We start from the raw sequence: 16,625 nt of genomic DNA, 5'->3' as shown, positions 1-16,625 counted from the left end.
CGTTGGCGAGTATGCCGTACAATTCCGTACACTTGCTTCAGAATTGTCCTGGAATAATGAGGCCCTCTGCGCGACCTTCAAGAAAGGCCTATCCAGCAACATTAAAGATGTTCTGGCCGCACGAGAAATTCCTGCTAATCTACATGAACTTATTCACCTAGCCACTCGCATTGACATGCGTTTTTCTGAAAGGCGTCAGGAACTCCGCCAAGATATGGACTCTGTTCGCACGAGGCGTTTCGTCTCCTCGGCTCCTCTCTCCTCTGGTCCCCTGCAATCTGTTCCTGTGCCTCCCGCCGTGGAGGCTATGCAGGTCGACCGGTCTCGCCTGACACCTCAAGAGAGGACACGACGCCGTATGGAGAACCTCTGCCTGTACTGTGCTAGTACCGAACACTTCCTGAGGGATTGTCCTATCCGTCCTCCCCGCCTGGAAAGACGTACGCTGACTCCGCACAGAGGTGAGACAGTCCTTGATGTCTACTCTGCTTCTCCACGTCTTACTGTGCCTGTGCGGATGTCTGCCTCTGCCTTCTCCTTCTCTACAGTGGCCTTCTTGGACTCTGGATCTGCAGGAAATTTTATTTTGGCCTCTCTCGTCAACAGGTTCAACATCCCAGTGACCAGTCTCCCCAGACCCCTCTACATCAATTGTGTAAATAATGAAAGATTGGACTGTACCATACGTTTCCGCACGGAGCCCCTTCTTATGAGCATCGGATCTCATCATGAGAGGATTGAACTTTTGGTCCTCCCCAATTGCACCTCGGAGATTCTCCTTGGACTTCCCTGGCTTCAACTTCATTCCCCAACCCTGGATTGGTCCACTGGGGAGATCAAGAGTTGGGGGTCCTCTTGTTCCAAGAACTGTCTAAAACCGGTTCCCAGTAACCCTTGCCGTAACTCTGTGGTTCCTCCAGTAACCGGTCTCCCTAAGGCCTATATGGACTTCGCGGATGTTTTCTGCAAAAAACAAGCTGAGACTCTACCTCCTCACAGGCCTTATGATTGCCCTATCGACCTCCTCCCGGGTACTACTCCACCCCGGGGCAGAATTTATCCTCTCTCTGCCCCAGAGACTCTTGCCATGTCCGAATACGTCCAGGAGAATCTAAAAAAGGGCTTTATCCGTAAATCCTCCTCTCCTGCCGGAGCCGGATTTTTCTTTGTGTCCAAAAAAGATGGCTCCCTACGTCCTTGCATTGACTACCGCGGTCTTAATAAAATCACGGTTAAGAACCGCTACCCCTTACCCCTCATCTCTGAACTCTTTGATCGCCTCCAAGGTGCCCACATCTTCACTAAATTGGACTTAAGAGGCGCCTATAACCTCATCCGCATCAGAGAGGGGGACGAGTGGAAAACGGCATTTAACACCAGAGATGGACACTTTGAGTATCTGGTCATGCCCTTTGGACTGTGCAATGCCCCTGCCGTCTTCCAAGACTTTGTCAATGAAATTTTTCGTGATCTGTTATACTCCTGTGTTGTGGTATATCTGGACGATATCCTAATTTTTTCTGCCAATCTAGAAGAACACCGCCAGCATGTCCGTATGGTTCTTCAGAGACTTCGTGACAACCAACTCTATGCCAAAATTGAGAAATGTCTGTTTGAATGCCAATCTCTTCCTTTTCTAGGATATTTGGTCTCTGGCCAGGGACTACAGATGGATCCAGACAAACTCTCTGCCGTCTTAAATTGGCCACGCCCCTCCGGACTCCGTGCTATCCAACGCTTTTTGGGGTTCGCCAATTATTACAGGCAATTTATTCCACATTTTTCTACCATTGTGGCTCCTATCGTGGCTTTAACCAAGAAAAATGCTGATCCCAAGTCCTGGCCTCCTCAAGCAGAAGACTCCTTTAAACGACTCAAGTCTGCCTTTTCTTCGGCTCCCGTGCTCTCCAGGCCTGACCCTTCCAAACCCTTCCTATTGGAGGTTGATGCCTCCTCAGTAGGAGCTGGAGCTGTTCTTCTACAAAAAAATCCTTCCGGGCATGCTGTCACTTGTGGTTTTTTCTCTAGGACCTTCTCTCCAGCGGAGAGGAACTACTCCATCGGGGATCGAGAGCTTCTAGCCATTAAATTAGCACTTGAGGAATGGAGGCATCTGCTGGAGGGATCAAGATTTCCTGTTATTATCTACACCGACCACAAGAACCTCTCCTACCTCCAGTCGGCCCAACGGCTGAATCCTCGCCAGGCCCGGTGGTCTCTGTTCTTTGCCCGATTTAATTTTGAGATTCACTTTCGTCCTGCCGATAAGAACATTAGGGCCGATGCTCTCTCTCGTTCCTCGGATGCCTCAGAAGTTGATCTCCCTCCGCAACACATCATTCCACCTGACTGCCTGATCTCCACTTCTCCTGCCTCCATCAGGCAGACTCCTCCAGGAAAGACCTTTGTTTCTCCACGCCAACGCCTCGGAATCCTCAAATGGGGTCACTCCTCCCATCTCGCAGGTCATGCGGGCATCAAGAAATCTGTGCAACTCATCTCCCGCTTCTATTGGTGGCCGACTCTGGAGACGGATGTTGGGGACTTTGTGCGAGCCTGCACTATCTGTGCCCGGGATAAGACTCCTCGCCAGAAGCCCGCTGGTTTTCTTCATCCTCTGCCTGTCCCCGAACAGCCTTGGTCTCTGATTGGTATGGATTTTATTACTGATTTACCCCCTTCCCGTGGCAACACCGTTATTTGGGTGGTCGTTGATCGATTCTCCAAAATGGCACATTTCATCCCTCTTCCTGGTCTTCCTTCTGCGCCTCAGTTGGCTAAACAATTTTTTGTACACATTTTTCGTCTTCACGGGTTGCCTACGCAGATTGTCTCGGATAGAGGGGTCCAATTCGTGTCTAAATTCTGGAGGGCTCTCTGTAAACAACTCAAGATTAAATTAAATTTTTCCTCTGCATATCATCCCCAGTCCAATGGACAAGTAGAAAGAATTAACCAGATCCTGGGTGATTATTTGCGACATTTTGTTTCCTCCCGCCAGGATGACTGGGCAGATCTCCTTCCATGGGCCGAATTTTCGTATAACTTCAGGGTCTCTGAATCTTCCTCCAAATCCCCATTTTTCGTGGTGTACGGCCGTCACCCTCTTCCCCCCCTCCCTACCCCCTTGCCCTCTGGTCTGCCCGCTGTGGATGAAATTTCTCGTGACCTTTCCATTATATGGAGAGAGACCCAAAATTCTCTCTTACAGGCTTCTTCACGCATGAAGAGGTTCGCGGATAAGAAAAGAAGAGCTCCCCCCGTTTTTTCCCCTGGAGACAAGGTATGGCTCTCCGCTAAATATGTCCGCTTCCGTGTCCCTAGCTACAAGTTGGGACCACGCTATCTTGGTCCTTTCAAAATTTTGTGTCAAATTAATCCTGTCTCTTATAAACTTCTTCTTCCTCCTTCTCTTCGTATCCCTAATGCCTTTCACGTCTCTCTTCTCAAACCACTCATCCTCAACCGTTTTTCTCCTAAATCTGTTCCTCCCACTCCTGTTTCCGGCTCCTCGGACGTCTTCTCGGTCAAGGAAATTTTGGCTGCCAAAAAGGTCAGAGGAAAAAAATTTTTTTTAGTAGACTGGGAGGGTTGTGGTCCTGAAGAGAGATCCTGGGAACCTGAGGACAACATCCTTGACAAAAGTCTGCTCCTCAGGTTCTCAGGCTCCAAGAAGAGGGGGAGACCCAAGGGGGGGGGTACTGTTACGCCGAGCGCTCCGGGTCCCCGCTCCTCCCCGGAGCGCTCGCTTCACTCCCTCCGCTGCAGCGCTCCGGTCACGTCCTCTGACCCGGGGCGCTGCGATCCTGCTGCCAGCCGGGATGCGATTCGCGATGCGGGTAGCGCCCGCTCGCGATGCGCACCCCGGCTCCCCTACCTGACTCGCTCCCCGTCTGTTCTGTCCCGGCGCGCGCGGCCCCGCTCCCTAGGGCGCGCGCGCGCCGGGTCTCTGCGATTTAAAGGGCCACTGCGCCGCTGATTGGCGCAGTGGTTCCAATTAGGGTTTTCACCTGTGCACTTCCCTATATTACCTCACTTCCCTTGCACTCCCTTGCCGGATCTTGTTGCCTTAGTGCCAGTGAAAGCGTTCCTTGTGTGTTCCTTGCCTGTGTTTCCAGACCTTCTGCCGTTGCCCCTGACTACGATCCTTGCTGCCTGCCCCGACCTTCTGCTACGTCCGACCTTGCTTCTGCCTACTCCCTTGTACCGCGCCTATCTTCAGCAGCCAGAGAGGTGAGCCGTTGCTAGTGGATACGACCTGGTCACTACCGCCGCAGCAAGACCATCCCGCTTTGCGGCGGGCTCTGGTGAAAACCAGTAGTGGCTTAGAACCGGTCCACTAGCACGGTCCACGCCAATCCCTCTCTGGCACAGAGGGTCCACTACCTGCCAGCCGGCATCGTGACAACCTTCTTTTGTCTCTGCTATCCTACCTACCCTATACCTGTGTTACCTGCTCTGTTCTTCTGCCATCCCATCACATCCTGCCAGCCACATTCTGCCAGTCACTGTCAGTGCCTCATCACCCCCCCCCCCTCCGCAACCTGTGTGGACAAGTCATGCCAGGGGTAGCAACCTGGGTTCCACCTGCCGCAGCAAGACCATCCCGCTTTGTGGCGGGCTCTGGTGAAAACCAGTGGCACCTTAGACTCCGCTCCCTGGCTTCGCTCAAGTCTCCATCCACACAGGTACAGAGGATCCACCACCTGCTGTCCACCTGCCGTGATTCCTAATAGTAAGATCTGGCCATGGATTCCGCTGGGGCGCTTTTGTCTGATCTCTCGGATCTTTCCAAGTCTGCCATGGATCCTGCTGATGTGCCTTTGCCTGATGATTCGGATCTGCCCACCATTGTGGCTCAGCAGTCGCAGCAGTTAGCCCGTCAAGCGCAAAAACTGGATTTACTTACAGCCATGATGCAACAGATTTTTGCCATGCTGCAGGAACAGCAGCAGCAGCAGCCACCTGTTCCTGAGCCTCCTCCTGTATCTGCAGCTTTACTTGGTTCCAAGCCTCGTTTGTCCCTGCCTTGTAAATATGACGGAGACCCCAAGCTGTGTAGAGGCTTTGTGACACAGTGTTCTATTCATCCTGAACTTATGGCGGATCTGTTCCTGACGGAGCGTGCTAAAATGGCATTTGTCTTCAGTCTTTTGTCCAGAAAAGCCCTGGCCTGGGCTACTCCTCTCTGGGATCGTAGAGATCCGGTCTCCTTGAATCTGTCTGCCTTCCTTGCAGCATTCCGCAATGCATTTGAAGAACCCACGCGAGCCTCCTCTGCCGAGACGGCTCTGCTGAACCTCTGCCAAGGAAACTACTCCGTTGGCGACAACGTGGTTCAGTTTCAAACTCTTGCCTCTGAACTATCCTGCTGCACGAGATTTTCCGGCTAACCTGAACTTATCCATTTAGCCACAAGAATTGATGTGCGTTTTGCCAAGAGGCAAGAAGATCTTCTCTTGGAAAGAAAACCTGTCCGAACATTACCTTGTCTGGTGTCCCAAAATCCTTCTCCTACCAACGTTGCCTCTTGCCGAAGAAGCCATGGATGTGGACTGTTTTCGTTTAACTCCAAAGGAAAAATCCCGTCGATGCAATGAGGATTTGTGCCTGTATTGTGCCAGTCCAGAGAACATTCTCATGCCAGGGGTAGCGACCTGGGTGCCACCTGCCGCAGCAAGACCATCACGCTTTGCGGTGGGATCTGGTGAAAACCAGTGGCACCTTAGTCTCCACTCCCTGGCACAGCTCAAGTCTACATCCACACAGGCCCAGAGGATCCACCACCTGCTGTCCACCTGCCGTGATTTCTAACAGTAACATAGAAACATAGAATGTGTCGGCAGATAAGAACCATTTGGCCCATCTAGTCTGCCCAATAATCTGAATCCTATCAATAGTCCCTGGCCCTATCCTATATGAAGGATAGCTTCATGGGATATGTTTATCCCATGAATGCTTAAACTCCTTCACTGTATTTGCAGCGACCACTTCTGCAGGAAGGCTATTCCATGCATCCAATAGAAACATAGAAGCCAATGAGTTGTTGACTGAGTCTAATTATATGAACACTGCGCAATGCAGTGATTACATTTTATTGATCCTGCTTAAATGGGCACTATCCTGTAGACATGTCCAATGTTTTGATTGGTCGGGGCCTCAGTGCTGAGACCCCTATTGGTCATTAGATAGAGCAGCAAGAAGGGCTTGGCTTAATGCTTCGCTTCCTGATTTGCTGTCTTTTCCGTCTCGCTGAAGGAGTCTCCATTGTTTGCCATTGTAAGTCTATGGAGACTGTTTATTGCAGTGAGACAAAATTCCAGAGAACTAGCTAAAAAAGCAATTGGCTTCTGGATGTGTCTACTGAACGGTGGGGAAACAGCAGAGTCTCTAGTTCATACATTTTGACAAAAAATATTCTAATGCTGATGTCACGGGTTGCATCTTTTTCCCCCCCATTAAATTCTACATTTCACATTTGTAGTCTGGTAGGGATTAACCCCTTAACGACGCAGGACGTATATTTACGTCCTGCGCCGGCTCCCGCGATATGAAGCGGGATCGCGCCGCGATCCCGCATCATATCGCGTCGGTCCCGGCGCTAATCAACGGTCGGGACCCGCGGCTAATACCACACATCGCCGATCGCGGCGATGTGCGGTATTAACCCTTTAGAAGCGGCGGTCAAAGCTGACCGCCGCTTCTAAAGTGAAAGTGAAAGTGACCCGGCTGCTCAGTCGGGCTGTTCGGGACCGCCGCGGTGAAATCGCGGCGTCCCGAACAGCTGATCGGACACCGGGAGGGCTCTTACCTGCCTCCCCGGTGTCCGATCGACGAATGACTGCTCCGTGCCTGAGATCCAGGCAGGAGCAGTCAAGCGCCGATAATGCTGATCACAGGCGTGTTAATGCACGCCAGTGATCAGCATTAGAGATCAGTGTGTGCAGTGTTATAGGTCCCTATGGGACCTATAACACTGCAAAAAAAATGTAAAAAAAAAGTGTTAATAAAGGTCATTTAACCCCTTCCCTAATAAAAGTTTGAATCACCCCCCTTTTCCCATAAAAAAAATAAAACAGTGTAAAAAAAATAAAAAATAAACATATGTGGTATCACCGCGTGCGTAAATGTCCGAACTATAAAAATATATCATTAATTAAGCCGTACGGTCAATGGCGTACGCGCAAAAAAATTCCAAAGTCCAAAAAAGCGTATTTTGGTCACTTTTTATATCATTAAAAAATGAATAAAAAGTGATCAAAAAGTCCGATCAAAACAAAAATCATACCGATAAAAACTTCAGATCACGGCGCAAAAAATAAGTCCTCATACCACCCCATACGTGGAAAAATAAAAAAGTTATAGGGGTCGGAAGATGACATTTTTAAACGTATAAATTTTCCTGCATGTAGTTATGATTTTTTCCAGAAGTGCGACAAAATCAAACCTATATAAGTAGGGTATCATTTTAACCGTATTGACCTACAGAATAATGATAAGGTGTAGTTTTTACCGAAATATGCACTGCATAGAAACGGAAGCCCCCAAAAGTTACAAAATGGCGTTTTTTTTCGATTTTGTCGCACAATGATTTTTTTTTCCGTTTCGCCGTGCATTTTTGGGTAAAATTACTAATGTCACTGCAAAGTAGAATTGGCGACGCAAAAAATAAGCCATAATTTGGATTTTTAGGTGGAAAATTGAAAGGGTTATGATTTTTAAAAGGTAAGGAGGAAAAAACGAAAGTGCAAAAACGGAAAAACCCTGAGTCCTTAAGGGGTTAAATATATATCTATCATAATGACATATGACAGTACTTTCAAATACTTTTTAATTTTTTTTATCTGTGTCTACCTGTGACTCTGCTTATTGGGGAGTCCTAATTCAAGAGACTTTGCTTCATATGCTTTCTTCACTACTTGTGTCTCCACCAATATCCAGGTTGTAGGACACCAGTATGAAGATTTGCCAGGACTAATTTGGCTGGTCACATGAAGATGTACTACCAGCACATGTCCTTTCCACTACTAATTTGATAGTATCTGCACATTCAATGGCCTTCAATAATAGTGTATGTAAGATTCAAATGACCCTGATAAAGTTAGGTTTAAAGTGCATACTATTCATTGCTTTGTTAAGAAGAGAGGAAACTAAATTTGTTGATCATGTGGGACCTGGTGTTGTAGATTATACAATAAGAGATAGAACATGTCCGCCTTTCATGAGAAGATCTATTTATGTTTCATAACTGTGGGAATTTAGATGGAAAACTGCTGTGCTAAATAATGTGATCACTGTCCATAATAGATGGTAGAACGCAAACAATTATGATATCTGAACAGTTTTTTTTTATGTCTCCTCAAATGATTAATGTACAGTATATTATCAGTATGTGAACTCTTCTAGATCCATTATAGGACATATTTTAAGAAACACATGTAGTAGACACATTAAAATTATATAGTCATGACAAATAGACTGCAGTTCACACAACCTTTTTTTTTGCTGCAGATTTTCTGCAGCAGATTTTGCTATCCATTGAAGTTAATGTCCTTCTGTCCTCCCTGAGCTCGCTTTAGGACACCTGGGTACGGTTTGACATGTGTACCGCCCCAGTCAAACTCCCCACCTGCGACTGTCCCCGGAGCGAATCTGCAGGAAATCTGAAGCAAAAAGAGGGATGTGTAAACTAACCTTAACTAATATACAATACATGGGGGGCATTATATGTGAGGGGCACAGCACAGGGGGCATTATATGTGAGGGGAACAGCACAGGGGACATTATATGTGAGGGGCACAGCACGGGGGGCATTATATGTGAGGGGCACAGCACAGGGGGCATTATATGTGAGGGACGCATGATGGGGGCATTATATGTGAGGGGCAAAGAACGGGGAATGATATGTGAAGGGCACAGGGCATTTTTATGTGGGGGGAACAGGACAGGTTGTAATTATTATATGTAGGGGCACAAGATGGGGCATTATTACTATATGTGAAGGCACAGAGTGTTCTGCATTTCAGAAGTATATTGTAGATTATGAGGAATTTCTGGGGTGGTACTTTGTTTATGGGCCACAATACATTTGGGTATTTTATTCAGAGGGTGCACTGCACAGCAAGTTATATTCAGAGAGTGCAGTGTGTGGTAGTATTAAATTTAGAGGGTACAGTGTGTGGTAGTATTATATTCAGAGAGTGCAGTGTGTGATAGTATTATATTCAGAGAGTGCAGTGTTTGCTAGTATTAAATTTAGAGGGCACAGTGTGTGGTAGTATTATATTTAGATGGCGCAGTGTGTGGTATTATTATATTCAGAGGGTACGGTGTGTGGCGGTATTATCTTCAGAGGGTACAGTGTGTTGTTTATTCAGGGGGTACAGTGTGTCAGAATTATATTCAGAAGGTATGTGCCAGTATTATATTTGAATAATACAGTGTCTGGCAGTATTACAATAATTATTGTTTTCATATAGAGGATCAGAATCCGCTGACATAGTGAGGTGCTATCTGGGCATCAAGTTCTGCAGAGAGAACATTTAGCTGGACCCAGTGGTATGTACATCTGAATTAGATAAGGAAAGACTATAGAGAAGACGTCACCTGTAGTCACTGATATCTTTCTGTATCCTCCTGTGTGTGTCCCATCAGAGCTGGAGTCACTGAAGAAGTTGTGAGCACGGCCTAAGAGTCTTAAACAAGGTTAGGACTGTATGATACATTTAATAATATTGTAAGTTCCGTAAGCAACACCTTGTTTTCTGTCCGCCAACACAAAATACTCTAATAGTGCCCCTCCCGAGACTCGACTCTGGATCCGCCCCTGCCTCCGCCCTACTACCTTATTTCTCATCAGACATTACCTCCCTATCTATCTGCTAATAAACCAGTCATTTTGCTCCTGGGCCCTACCTATGTACACTGCAACCAGTCTGCCTCTGCTCTTGCGTGGTCTCTGATCTTCAAGAATGCCTCTGACTGTGATTCCATGACCTTGATCCACTTTGGTCCCTGATCCAGGTTCTGGCTTAATACTGCTTCCGGTATCCCTACTTCAGCTATTCCTGAGTACTCATTTTAACTTTTGACAACTGCTGTGTTTGACCACGTCTCTGGATTCTACAATTGTAGACGCGCATAGTGTAGTGTTACACTCTTCACTGTACCGCCAATTGCATGTATTGCTTCCTATGATGCACAACCAGTGCATTACATGATACCAGTAATAGCATTACAAATGTGGCTGCTATCCCCTGTGCCATTTCATTCCCACCTTTATCTCCACTTGTTCCATTTCTTTTCCCCCCTTGATCAGCCCCCATGCTATTTCATTCTCCTCCTTCATCCTCCCCTGTGTGATTTAATTTGCCCCTTTAATCATCCTCTGTGTTATTTCTTAACCCCCCTTGAGTAGCCTGTGTATCACTTCATTTTCCCCCTTGATCCCCAGCTGTTCCACTTGATCACTCCCTTGTCACTTAATTCCCCCTCGATTCCCCTCTTGCCACTTTATTCACCCCATGTGTCACATTATTACCTCTCTTCATCACGTTCTGTGCCACTTTGTTTCCCACTCCGCTTCTCAGTGCAATGATAGTGGTGTCACTTGTCAGTCCCAGCAGCCACCTCTTTTTACTGATTTAAAGTGGCTGCGGTGCTAGCTGCCTGTTCAAGATAAGCATCACGGGCCATTGCCACTTAAAGGAAAACTGTCAATTGTTTTCTCCTGCACTATCCACAGGTACTGGTGCATAGTTCAGGAGACGCTGATTAAAATGAGCCCTACCTTGTCCGGATCTGCGCCGCCGTTCGCCGCAAATGTAGTTTTATTACCTGTTGAAATCTTCCTGTAACTTGCACAGGCGGGGCTTCGGCGCTTAACTGGCACTGACGTCAGTGCCGCTTATGAATATTCATAAGCAGCGCTGACATCAGTGCCAGTTAAGCACCGAAGCCCCGCCCGTGCCAGTTACAGGAAGATTTCAACAGATAATAAAACTACATTTGCAGGAGAATGGCGGTGCAGATCTGGACAAGGTAGGGCTCATTTTAATCAGCATCTCCCGCACTATCCACCAAGTACTTGTGGATAGTGTGGGAGAAAACAAGTGACAGTTTTCCTTTAAGAGCGGTGACCAGCAGTGGCAGCTGCAGCTGCGCGATGAGACAGTCCAGGGACACAGATGGGGACCCAGTTTGGAAAGCCATCATATGGTTTTGTGCTTCCTGATACTCTTACAGAGCTCCAGAGTTTTTGCTTCAGCACTTCACCAATAAAAAGGATCTGTGGTCAGACAAAAACATATTGGAGTCATTTATTATCATGTACAACTTTTTATCGCCTGTGCAGGTGTAGCTGGTTGGCATTAAATGGACACTGTCATTTGCAAAAACTTTATATATTGTAGATAATAACATTATAAGTGTATTAGTAATATACATTGGTTAAAAATGTGTATATTTGTGAGTGAAAATGCTCCACACTTCTTACCACTAGGGGCCCCTCCACTGTCCAGAACACTGTCATGTCCCTTCATCTATTGCCTGTGTGTCTCTGTACAAGAAACAAAAGACAGGGCCACATTTCCTAAGAGTGGAGTGAAGTTTTCTTTGTGGGTTTTTGTTTCCGACAGGTATTTCTCTATGGTATTTACTATTGTATCTTGTATCTGGCAATTCTCCCTAGGTTTTGTTGTTTTTTAAACATGCTCTGATCTGTCGGGTTTTCCAGAGCTATAATCAACCAAGTTTTATGTGGAAACATTAGTAAATTTGTAGGTTTCTTTTGAATAAATTTAGTTTTTTTTGGGAGATACACCCTTTTCTCTGATGCCCACACCCCTTTATAGGGTTTTATGATTAAAGTGGAGAGTTAGTAGGGTTTTTTGGATTTTTGGTTGGAAATTCTGGCACACAACACATGAGACACAGAAAACCCTACAAAATCCACTCGGAAAAGCTTTAGTAAATGAGGCCCAGAATGTGAGGGCAGGACAAGCAGGACTCTGTGCAGGCTCCCTGCTTGTCAATCAACCTGCTCTGTGTGACGGAGACATGTCACAGATCCTCAGTGCACAGTGCAGGTAGTAGTTATCAGCTCTGAGGAGTGATAGAGTAAGTTCCTACATGAGATATGAGGGCAGGCATGGGAATGATCCTTTCTTTTTAGTGAATGCATGAAGTGTGAGCAGGAAATAGAAGCCATAATTTTTTTGTATTTTTTTTTTTTAAACAGGATTTAAAGGGGTACTCTGGTGGAAAACATTTTTTTTAATTCAACTGGTGCCAAAAAGTTAAACAGATTTGTAAATTACTTCTATTAAAAAGTCATAAGCCTTCCAGTACTTATCAGCTGCTGAATACTACAGCGGAAATTTTTTTATTTTTGGATTACTTTTCTGTCTGTCCACAGTCCTCTGCTGACACCTCTGTCCATTTTAGGAACTATCCAGAGCAGCATATGTTTGCTATAGGGATTTTCTCTTGCTCTGGACAGTTCCTGACACAGACAGAGGTGTCAGCAGAGAACACTGTGGACATACAGAAATGAAATCCAAAAAGAAAAGAATTTCCTCTGTAGTGTTCAGCAGCTAATAAGTACTGGAAGGATTAAGATTTTTTTAATAGAAGTAATTTACAAATCTGTTTAACTTTTTGGCATCCGTTGATTTAAAAAAAAAAAAAAAAAAAGTTTTCCACCGGATGACCTGTTTAACCCCTTCCCGACCTATGACATACCTGTACGTCATGGGTGGCAAGGTGTTCCCGACCCATGACATACAGGTACGTCATGGACATTACTGCCGCTACTCGTGGCATCCCGCAGCGCCCGGAAAGATGGTGGCTATCACTGATAGCCAGCCATCTTACCGTGCGACCACGGGGGGTTTCATCCCCCACCCCCCCCAGCGATCGCTGCTATCAGCTGGTCAAATCTGACTAGCTGATAGCAGCGTTTCGCTATCAGAATACTTAGCAGCGCGGTGTGTGAGTCCCGATCACTGGGGTCGGGACACACACCGCTCTGCTAAGTGTCCCTGACCCGTCCCCCGGCGTCACTTACCCGTCCGAGCGGTGTCCCGAGCGGTCCCGGCGTCCTCCGTGCGATCCCGGCGTCCTCCGTGTGGTCCCGGCTGCGCTGCGTCCCGGAGGTGAGTTTCCGGCAGCAGTGCGGCATCTTCATTGGCAGCAGTGAGATCGCCCTAAAGCGATCTCACTGCTGCCTCTGAGAGTTTCAAAACTGCAACTCCCAGCATGCCCAGACAGCCTTTGGCTTTCTGGGCATGCTGGGAGTTGTAGTTTTGCAACATCTGGAGGTCCACAGTTTGGAGACCACTGTATAATGGTCTCCAATCTGTGCTCTTCCAGATGTTGCAAAACTACAAATCTCAGCATGCTCAGTCTGTCCAGGCATGCTGGGAGTTGTAGTTCTCTAACATCTGGAAGAGCACAGATTGGAGACCATTATACAGTGGTCTCCAAACTGTGGACCTCCAGATGTTGCAAAACTACAACTCCCAGCATGCCCAGACTGCCCAAGCATGCTGGAAGTTGTAGTTCGGCAACATCTGATCCTTCAGATATTGCCGAACTACAACTTCCAGCATGCCTTGGCAGTCTGGGCATGCTGGGAGTTGTAGTTTTGCAACAACTGGAGGCACACTAGTTGGGAAACATTGTCCGTTTCCTACCTCAGTGCCTTCAGCTGTTGCAATTGTTGCAAAACTATAACTCCCAGCATGCACTGACAGACCATGCATGCTGGGAGTTGTAGCTTTGCAACAGCTGGAGGCACACTGGTTTGGAAACGCTAAGTTTGGTTGCAAAACACTTGAAAGTTTATTAACTTAGTGTTTCCAAACCAGTGTTCCTCCAGCTGTTGCAAAACTACAACTCCCAGCATGCACGGACAGCCAAAGGGCATGCTCGGAGTTTGCAACAGCTGGATGTTTGCCCCCTCCCCCCAATGTGAATGTACAGGGTACACTCACATGGGCGGAGGTTTACAGTGAGTGCTGCAAGTTTGAGATGGCGCAAATTTTGCGCTGCAGCTCAAACTTCCAGCGGCAAACTTGCTGTGAACCTCTGCCCATGTGACTGTACCCTAAAAACACTACACTACACTGACACTAACCTAAAATAAAAAGTAAAAAACACTACATATACACATACCCCTACACAGACCCCCCTCCCCAAAACAATGAAAAACGTCTGGTACGCTACTGTTTCCAAAACGGAGCCTCCAGCTGTTGCAAAATAATAACTCCCAGTATTGCCGGACAGCCATTGACTGTCCAGGCATGCTGGGAGTTTTGCAACAGCTGGAGGCAACCTGTTTGGGAATCACTGGCGTAGAATACCCCTATGTCCACCCCTATGCAAATCCCTAATTCAGGCCTCAAATGCGCATGGCGCTCTCTCACTTTGGAGCCCTGTCGTATTTCAGGGCAACAGTTTTGGGACACATATGGGGTATCGACGTACTCGGGAGAAATTGCCTTACAAATTTTGGGGGGCTTTTTCTTCTTTAACCCCTTATGAAAAGGTGAAGTTGGGGTCTACACCAGCATGTTAGTGTAAAAAAAAAAAATTTTTTACACTGACATGCTGGTGTTGCCCTATACTTTTCATTTTCACAAGAGGTAAAAGGGAAAAAAGACCCTCTAAATTTGTAACGCAATTTCTCCTGAGTACGGAGATACCCCATATGTGGGCGCAAAGTGCTCTGGGGGCGCACAACAAGGCCTAGAAGGGAGAGTGCACCATGTACATTTGAGGCGATTTGCACAGGGGTGGTTGATTGTTACAGCAGTTCTGACAAACGCAAAACAAATATCCACATGTGACCCCATTTTGGAAACTACACCCCTCACGGAATGTAATAAGGGGTGCAGTGAGCATTTACACCCCACTGGTGTATAACAGATTTTTGGAACAGTGGTCTGTGAAAATGAAAAATAAAATTTTTGATTTGCACAGTCCACTGTTTCAAATATCTGTCAAACGCCAGTGGGGTGTAAATGCTCACTGCACCCCTTATTAAATTCCATGAGGGGTATAGTTTCCAAAATGGGGTCACATGTGGGGGGGTCCACTGTTCTGGCACCATAGGGGCTTCCTAAATGGGACATGCCCCCCAAAAACCCTTTCAGAAAAACTCACTCTCCAAAATCCCCTTGTCGCTCCTTCCCTTCTGAGCCCTCTACTGCGCCCGTCGAACACTTTACATACGCATATGAGGTATTTCCTTACTCAAGAGAAATTGGGTTACCAATTTTAGGGCGATTTCTCTCCTTTTACCCCTTGTAAAAATTCAAAAATTGGGTCTACAAGAAAATGCGAGTGTAAAAAATGAAGATTTAGAATTTTCTCCTTCCTTTGCTGCTATACTTGTGAAACACCTAAAGGGTTAAAACACTTACTGAATGTCATTTTGAATACTTTGGGGGGTGCAGTTTTTATAATGGGGTCATTTATGGGGTATTTCTAATATGAAGATCCTTAAAATCCACTTCCAACCTGAACTGGGCTCTGAAAAATTACGATTTTGAAAATCTTGAGAAAAATTTGAAAATTGCTGCGGAACTTTGAAGCCCTCTGGTGTCTTCCAAAAGTAAAAACTTGTCAATTTTTTTATGCAAACACAAAGTAGACATATTGTATATGTGAATCAATATGTAATTTATTTGGAATATCCATTTTCCTTTCAAGCAGAGACTTTCAAAGTTAGAAAAATGCTAAATTTTCTAAATTTTCATGAAATTTTTAGATTTTTTACCAAGAAAGGATACAAATATCAGTGAAATTTTACCGATAACATAAAGTAGAATATGTCACGAAAAAACAATCTCGGAATCAGAATAATAAGTAAAAGCATTCCAGAGTTATTAATGTTTAAAGTGACAGTGGTCAGATTTTAAAAAAATGCCCAGGTCATGAAGGTGAAAATGGGCTGGGTCATGAAGGGGTTAAGCACACGAACAAAACCAGAACCAGTGGGGACTGGAGCATTCTTTTTTTTTTTTAAATCTCATGACAGGTACACTTTAGTAAAGATGCCTGCTCATATGTAGCGCACTTGTCAGTCAGCCCTGCGCCTGGTAACAACAGGAGTGTCCGCTGCGCAAAACTTTGCAAAAGTTGCATGTCATAGATCAGTGCTAAATTGTGCTCCTTGCCTACTAAAATCCTACTGGATTCACAAGGACAGAAAGCCATATAAACTAGAGAAAGCTGTATCATATATATTCCAATTTGGCCCTTGATACATGATCCCTTTTTTTAAGATACAATTGTAGTTTCAAGTGCAACTTCATTATTACCTGCTTGCTATGACCCTCAGTCCCAAAGATATAAGGATTTACTGTTTGGCTAACTATACTTTTCAGATGGATGGGGAAGTTTATTTAAAAATGGAATGTGAATGCTAGACTTGCTGTGTTAATAGGTGGCAGTGGGTTCATGAATCGTGTGGGAGGGGTCATTTATGAGTGCCAGATGAAAGACACCTCCAAAAAACACATGCCAGCCTGTTTGGACGTGCCGTAAGATACAAGATTCTCTGATGCGTCAGGAAAATACTAAGTAAAGTGTTTAAATACACCTGTAATACTCTCCTTTTT

The sequence above is a fragment of the Hyla sarda genome, chromosome 3 (genome assembly GCF_029499605.1).
Source record: "Hyla sarda isolate aHylSar1 chromosome 3, aHylSar1.hap1, whole genome shotgun sequence".
In the NCBI taxonomy this organism is placed as follows: Eukaryota; Metazoa; Chordata; class Amphibia; order Anura; family Hylidae; genus Hyla; species Hyla sarda.
The sequence above is the reverse complement of the archived record's forward strand: the minus strand, read 5'-3'. Positions refer to the sequence as shown.